This window comes from Dipodomys merriami, unplaced genomic scaffold (genome assembly GCF_024711535.1).
Source record: "Dipodomys merriami isolate MVZ:Mamm:240054 unplaced genomic scaffold, mDipMer1.0.p SCAF_169, whole genome shotgun sequence".
Classification (NCBI taxonomy): Eukaryota; Metazoa; Chordata; class Mammalia; order Rodentia; family Heteromyidae; genus Dipodomys; species Dipodomys merriami.
The window spans coordinates 2,317,501-2,325,034 of NW_027203037.1; positions in this window are offsets into that span (position 1 = coordinate 2,317,501).

Here is a 7,534-nt window from a genome sequence, read left to right on the forward strand (position 1 = left end):
GATTTGTGTGTGTGCGCGCGCATGCACGAGTGTGTGTGTGTTTGTGTGTGTGTGTGTGTGTGTGTGTGCTCGTGTGTGTGTATTTATTGTTCTTTTTTCAGCAATGCCAAGAAGGAGACCAGCCATAATTTTTGTTTTCATCATCACTGTTATATGGCTCCTTTGGGGAAGATTTCAATAGACATTCCTTTCCTCCTCTCTCTTCCCCCTTTCCTATAGCCCACAGTAGCTCCTGGCCCTGCGTGCGTCTTCACTAGGAGGCCTGTGTGAACCACAGACCAAAGTGGACACCTTCTGTCTTAAGCCTGAAGGTTTGTGAGACAAGTGTGAACACAGGCGCATTCTTCCACCCAAACAGTCTGCTCTCATTTTTATAGTTGGAGCTAATTCAAGGGTTGCGAATGTGTCTGCCAAATGTAATTAGGGAACAAGATGGAGGGGGGAATAGGGCAGGAGCTGTGAAGCTAGGAGGGTCTGGGAAGTGGTGAATGGTGTGACATTGCATATGGTTCACCACTATTGAGGATGAGAGGGCAACTTTACCCAGGGCATTGATGGTGTCCATGGGCATCTGGGCAGGGGGCTCTGGGATTCCACTGGTGGCATGGATTCACTCCCGGGGGAGTGCACTGGTGGGAAGTCCTCCCTGGAATCCTGCAGCGTCTAATCTATGTCCTGCCTGTGCTGTTTCCAGCTGGACAGTGGTAGGCAAGTGCATTCCCCCTGTTGGAGCCTGCTCGGTATCAGGCCATGGCAGTTAGCTAGGGCTTGCTGAATGACAGTTTCTGTAACCTGCTGTAGCCTGTCTGGAAAGAAAAGGGTACCTCTAACTTTGGAACCCTTTCAGTTTGATTGGGACAACTGAAATGCCACCTTTTCAAGGGTTTTTTCGTGAAGCTGGAAATTTCCACTAACGCCTGGGTTATGGGTCAAATTAGATGAACCATTTCAACCAACAATCTATGACATTCAAAGTATCAAAACAGAGTTCCCCAGCCAGATGGTCTCTTGCTATGAACTTTGTGCCTTGATTGCTTTTATGAGGCAGCTGTTCATTCTCCTCTGACTCTCTCTAGTGGGACCACCGCAGTTGAGTGAAGGGTTAAAGTACTTGAGGCAGTCACCATTTGTTGCTTGTTTCAGAGCAGAGCAACACATGGTGCTAAAGCACCTGGTTGTGTGCCTTCATAAGACCTGTAAATCCTTAGCTCGGGGCTCTACTTCTGGGCTCTGCTGTGTTAGAGTTTTGGACAAGGCCTGAGCTGCAGCCTGTTTAAATAAAACAGCTCTAGAGTCTGATTCTTGGTGGTCTTCTTGGTGGGGGTCCTGCGACCCAGACATAACATTGAGGATTTCATGGGGAGCAGAGATTGTGACCTCACCATCCCTAGCCGGCCAGCTGTGAGTAGAGAGGATTCTCAGCACCTGCACTGGACTCTGGGAGATTCAGAAACCCAAGATGCCTCGAGGATCCTTTCTCTGCAACATGAAACTTGGGGGCCAGATGTGGTGGGCCATCCTGACTGGCCCCAGGGGTAGGAGAGTAGGTCCTTTGAGCCTGGCCTTCAGCTCGTGGCAATCTCATTCACTCCTGAGTGGGGAATTGAGTGCCACAGAGAGGTCAGCCGCTGGCCAGAGATCTTTGAGAAGATAAGCATCCCAGAGTCCCCAGAATCCAGCTAGCACACTGTGGATCATGTCTTCAGAGCCAAAACAGTTAAGTTCTGTGGCACCAGAAGCATGGGAAGATGGAGAAGGGAGAACTGTGGGAGAGCTACATCAGGCTTTGCCCCACCCACCAGGATGCTTACCTGATTGGGAGGGGAATTTTCTGTGGTATTTTTATAGACAGATACTCATTTATTTATTCAACAAAAAGTTACAGTGTGTGCCAAGCTCTGGAGGGGTCATAGACAATGAGAGTTTCCAGTGGTGGTTCCACAGCACATGAAAAAAACTTGGTTTGAGCTGGACGCCGGTTCTTCATGCCTGTCATCCTGGCTACATAGGATGCTGTGATGGGAGGATCGATGCTTGAGGCCCAAGCAGGAAAGCCTGTAAGACTCTTATCTCCAACTAACTACCAAAAAGAAAACACCAGAAGTGTATGTGTGGCTCAAACCATAGTCTGTTGGCCTTGTGTAAAACGGCTCAACGACAGCACCTAGGCTCTGAGTTCAAGGTCCAGGATTGAGAGAAAGGAAGGAAGGAGAGAAAGAGGAGGGAAGTCCGGATGGAGAAAAAGAGGAAAGGAAGGAAGAAGGAAGAACATGTGAGACTTGGTTTGGAGTCCCTGGAACAAGGGAGCCAACCATTCACAATCTATGTGCAACAATTTCAGAGCTTAAAGCCAGTATGTAGGACCAAGCTACTGACACCTCTTCAACTTTCTGATATCCAGGAGCTGTGTGGTAGCCAACTGCAGAGGGAAGCATCCTCAGGTAGACACTAGGACTCAGGGCTGATCACCGGGTTTCAATCATCCCTGGCACCAATGAGTTTATTTTCTGGTCAGATAAGACCAATCTGTCCAAGGGCTAGGGAGGTATTGGTGTGAGGAAGTGTCGGTGGGGGGGGGGGGGTAAGGGATAAGCAGGATTATGAAGAGGGAAGACAGTCACAGGTTTGGAGTGTCAGGACATTGTAGCCATGACTTTGCGTCACAACCTAGACCAAAATTGATAGAGCCTTTGACCTAGCCACACTACTATTAAGAGTCCTGGCACATTGGGTTCACCATTGTCCTCCTGGTTACCGTCCACTGCGGGATGCCTGTGCAGTACATCCTTGGGCACTGGGACTTTCCAGGGCTCAACCTGAAGTTGACAGCTCCCTCCCCTGTTCTTTCCTCCACAGAAGTAAGCTGGCCACTAGCACAGGACAGCCAGGGAATGAGGGTGGGAGTAAGGACCCTTGTTGCCCCAGACTTCCTCTAGGGGGCGCGAGGATCCCGTGATTTCCATTCTCAGAGCAAGTGATTGGTCTCTTTGCTGGCTCAGCCTTTAATCTGGATGGCAGATCTGGGATTTAGAGAGAGCAGACTGAAGGTGGGGCAGGTTTGGATAGAGGCTGGTGGGAAAACCAGAGGGAGGGATGAAAAGGGGTTTGCTGTGGTTGGGAGACCAGGTGTTCGCCCCATTGTACAGTCATTTCTAAGAACTCCCCAAGTTTACCTCAGCTTGAAGCCACAGCTTCAAGAGGACATGGCTTGTGGCAGGCAGGAAGTGGGCAAATGGTTGCACAGGTGTGATTACTGTGTCTGTATTCTCTCCAATAAAGGATGGGTTTGGATGCTTGGTGACAAAGTCTGAAGTGAAGGGTTGCAAGAAGTTTGTGGCCTTATGAGATGGTTTTCCTCTGGTTATGTGAAGGTGGCTGAAACCAGAAGTTGCCAGTGGCTCACAGCTGTCATCCTAGCTACTCAGAAGGCTGAGATGTGAAGACCATGGTTCAGAGGACGCTTGGGCAGAAAAGTCTGTGAGACTTGATGTCCAATGGACCACCAGAGAACAGGAAGTGGTGCTGTGACTTAAGTGGGAGAGTGCTCACCTTCAGCTGAAAAGCTGAGGGAGAGTGACCTGGCCCAGCGTTCAAACCCCATGACCATCAACAAAAAAAAGAGGTGGCAAAGTTTCTGCATAGCAATGTATATGGTATGAAATGCCATGCTGGTCTATGAGACAGATATGTGAGAGGCTCAATGTTTTGTCTACAGTGGGTCTGAAGTCGGTAGTGCCACTTTCTTGGGGTTGGGATGTGATCCTAATGAAATGAGTTCATGGTTCTGTTCTCAGGGACTGCTGAAGCCTTGGGCTGCACCTGTGTGTGTGTGTGTGTGTGTGTGTGTGTGTGTGTGTGTGTGTGTGTGTGTGTGTGTGTGTGTGTGTGTGTGTGTTGTGTGTGTGTGTGTCTGTCTGTCTGTCTGTCTATCTGTCTTTCTGTCTCTCTGCATCTATGTCTGTGTGTGTTTGAAAGTACAAGAACTGAGCCTTGAACTCAAAACCTACATGGTGTTCCTGACCTTTTGTGCTCAAAGCTAGTACTCTGACACTTTAGCCACAGCTCTCCCTGTGGCTAGTTGGTAGTTCACTGTAGATAAGAGCCTCTCAGACTTTCCTGCAAGGGCTGGCTTTTAAAAATGATCCTCAGACCTCAGCCACCTGAGTAACCAGGATGACAGACAGGAGCCACCCGTGCCGGCCTTGTGTGTGTGTGTGTGTGTGTGTGTGTGTGTGTGTGTGTGTGTGTGTGTGTGTGTGTGAGTGAGTGTGTGTAGAAGTGGGTTGTAAAAAGGGGCGCTGGACCCTTTGGTAACTTCTAACCACTATCTTTGGGGGGGGTTGAATGGGCTTTGTGGCTGAAATCTGGGGGCTTGTAAGGGTGAGACGCTTGAAGGGGACTCTCTCAATACCATTAAATTATAATACCAAGGGATTTTTGTGCCCTGGAACTGTCTACTGGCTTGGGCCTGTTGGGGGCAGATGGGAGCTTGGGAGGACCTGGGGGTGGGGCCCGCAGGGTGTGGCTCCCCAAGGGGACAGAGAGTGTGACCAGCATTTAGTAAGGAATTGAGCCCTGTTAGTATGGAGCATATTGGCATTGCTCAGACTCTGGGTCTTCTGATCATGACGTCTGAGGGGCAAGGCCAACCTTATTTTCCATCTTGACCTGTGATCTCCAGATCTCAGCCTTCTGAGTAGATACGATTATAGGCATGAGCCTCTGGCACCAGGCCTCTGATTCTTTTTGGTATATTAGAGTTTGAACTCAAGGCCTAGGTTTTCCAGTCAGGTCTTCTACCATGGGAGCTAAATCTTTCTGTCTTTGGCATTTCCAAGATAGAGACTCAATATATGCTCAGGCTGGGCTAGATCACAGTCCTCCTGTGACAGGCATGGACCACTATGCGTGGTCATCTGCAGTTGGGATGGTAGACAGGTTGTGGCATGCTCAGTCAATGGTTTAGATGGATTATCCCAAACTCTTAGTCTATGGCATCTGATTCTTGACCAAAGTTGAAGCTCTGGATTGGGCCTGGAACCATCAGACCTCAGTCTTCTCACAGGAATGTTGTGAGGAAACAAGGGATCAATACAGGAGCATCTCTGGGCAGGGCCAGCATAGAGGGAGCAGTCGTCAGAGAAGGTTCTTGGCAATTCTGTGAGCATATGACAGGAAGATAGCTGGAAAAGGCACAGATGGGGCCTGTTATTTATCATGCAACAGGTATGGGATTATGAAAAAAACATGGCTCTCTTTCATCTTTACCCTATCCCCATGAGGAAAGGGATCCTTCACTGTGTTCAGTTTTGCAGCTGGGGAAAATGAAGCAAAGAAGCTGGATGGCCTACTCATATCCCCCAGCTTACAGGAAGCTCGGCCCGACTTCTCTGCCATGCTCCCTAAAACTATGGGTGCTGATCAGTCCACTTCTTGTGGTAGGAAGTCCACTTCTTGTCAGTCATGGGGCTTGAAATCTGAGCCTGGGTGCTGGCCCCGAGCCCCTCAGATCAAGTCTAGCGTTCTACCACTTGTACCACAACACCACTCCCGGTTTTCTGGTGGTTCTTTGGAGATAAGAGTCTCTCTCTCTCTCTCTCTCTCTCTCTCTCTCTCTCTCTCTCTCTCTCTCTCTCTCTCTCTCTCTCTCTCTCTCTCTCTCTCTCTCTCTCTCTCTCTCTCTCTCTCTCTCTCTCTCTCTCTCTCTCTCTCTCTCTCTCTCTCTCTCTCCCTCATAGGAACTTGTTGAATGGATGCTGCAGGAAGTGGCTTAGTATCCCCATGTAGCTTAGACCCAAGGTGGCCCTCTCATTCTGGAGGTGGGCTGTGGGTCAGGAGCTGTCCTGCTCAGCCTGTTGAACTAGCTCCCGGAGGTAAGCCCCTCTGTGCCCGGGCTAGACCATGATGGTTATTCATTGTCAGTCCGTCTGATGAGTCCTTCTCCACTACTCTTTATTAAGGAAAATGGATGATGAGGCATCACATTGTCCAACTGCACAGCACGATCCCGGGCCTCTTATCCACACCACCACATATAAGGCCAGACACTGATTATAAGAAAATGAATTCACTCTATGTCTACTTTAGCTTCGTGTCATTTTGGGGAGAGGGGGTGGTGTGCAGAGGAAGGACCCCAGGCCTGACACCTCTGGGGGGACATTTGTTCTTGTGACAGAGCCAAGTCATTGCTGTGGATAAGAAGGAAGCAAGACCACACTAAAGCTACCAGCACAACTATGTTTAATGCAGCATTATTTACCATAGCTAAGATATGGAACCAACCCAGATGCCCCTCAGTAGATGAATGGATCAAGAAAATGTGGTATATATACACAATGGAATTCTAGGCCTCCATCAGAAAGAATGACCATTGCCCATGTTGGACCTTCTGCCTGAGTCCCTCTCTCCTGAATCCACATCTTAGAACTCCTGTGGAATTTTGGCACTGGTTATATCACCTCGCGGAGCAAGTCTTTCCTTCCCTTCTCCCTCTTTTTTTAAATATTGAGGTGCTAGTGATGGAACTTTTGCAGGCTGACTGGCAAATGCTTTATCTTTGTGTGTGTATGTTGTGTGTGTGTGTGTGTTTGTGTGTGTGTGTGTGTATGTGTGAGTGTGTGTGTGTGTGTGTGTGTGTGTGTGTGTGTGTGTGTGTGTGTGTGTGTGCATGTGCATGCCAGTCCTGGGGTTTGAATTCATGGCCTGGATGCAATCCTATCCCTGAGCTTTTGTGCTCAATGCTAGCACTCTACTACTTGGGCCACATCTCTACTTCATGCTTTTTGGATGCTTAATTGGAGAAAAGTGTCTCATATAGACTTTCCTGCTTGCAATTGAGATCCTCAGACCTCAGCCTCCTGGGTAGCTTACAGGGGTGAGCCACCAGCACCTGCCATCTACCCTACCTTTTACCTATAACCTCGGTCCTCCTCTGAGTCCCAAAAGAATATGTATCACCAGGCTCACTTTTTTGCCAGTCTTTGGGCTTGAACTCAGGTTCTGGGCATGTTTCTGAGCTTCTTTTGCTCAAGGCTAGCACTCTATCACTTAAGCCACAGTGTCACTTTTGGCTTTTTCTTTTTGTGTGCTACTGAGCAATCAAACCCAGGGCTTAGTGTGTGCTAGGTAAGCACTCTACCACTAAGCCACATTCACAGACCAAGGCTCACTTCTAACAGGACATATTAGGGTGAGATTGATTGTCATACCCCTTTTGACATAAATATTGCTGACTATTTCATATCTTTGCCAAGATTTGGGACCGGCCTGTGACTCAGCAATGAGGAATGATAAATTGTAAATGAGTGATATCCACCATGGCCCAGAGGTCTAGTCTCATATTCTACAGAGGGATAGAGAATATGGAGCCAGAAACTTTGACAACTCCTACAGTATAGGTACTGTGGTCTCCCTGGAGGCAGTGGCTGGCTGCTAGGTGTCCCATTGGTCTTCAGTTATTAAATGGCAGAAAAAGATGCTATGTTCAAGCTGCTGGCTCAGACTTAGTACAATTCAAAGCTTGTCCCAGCTTGCC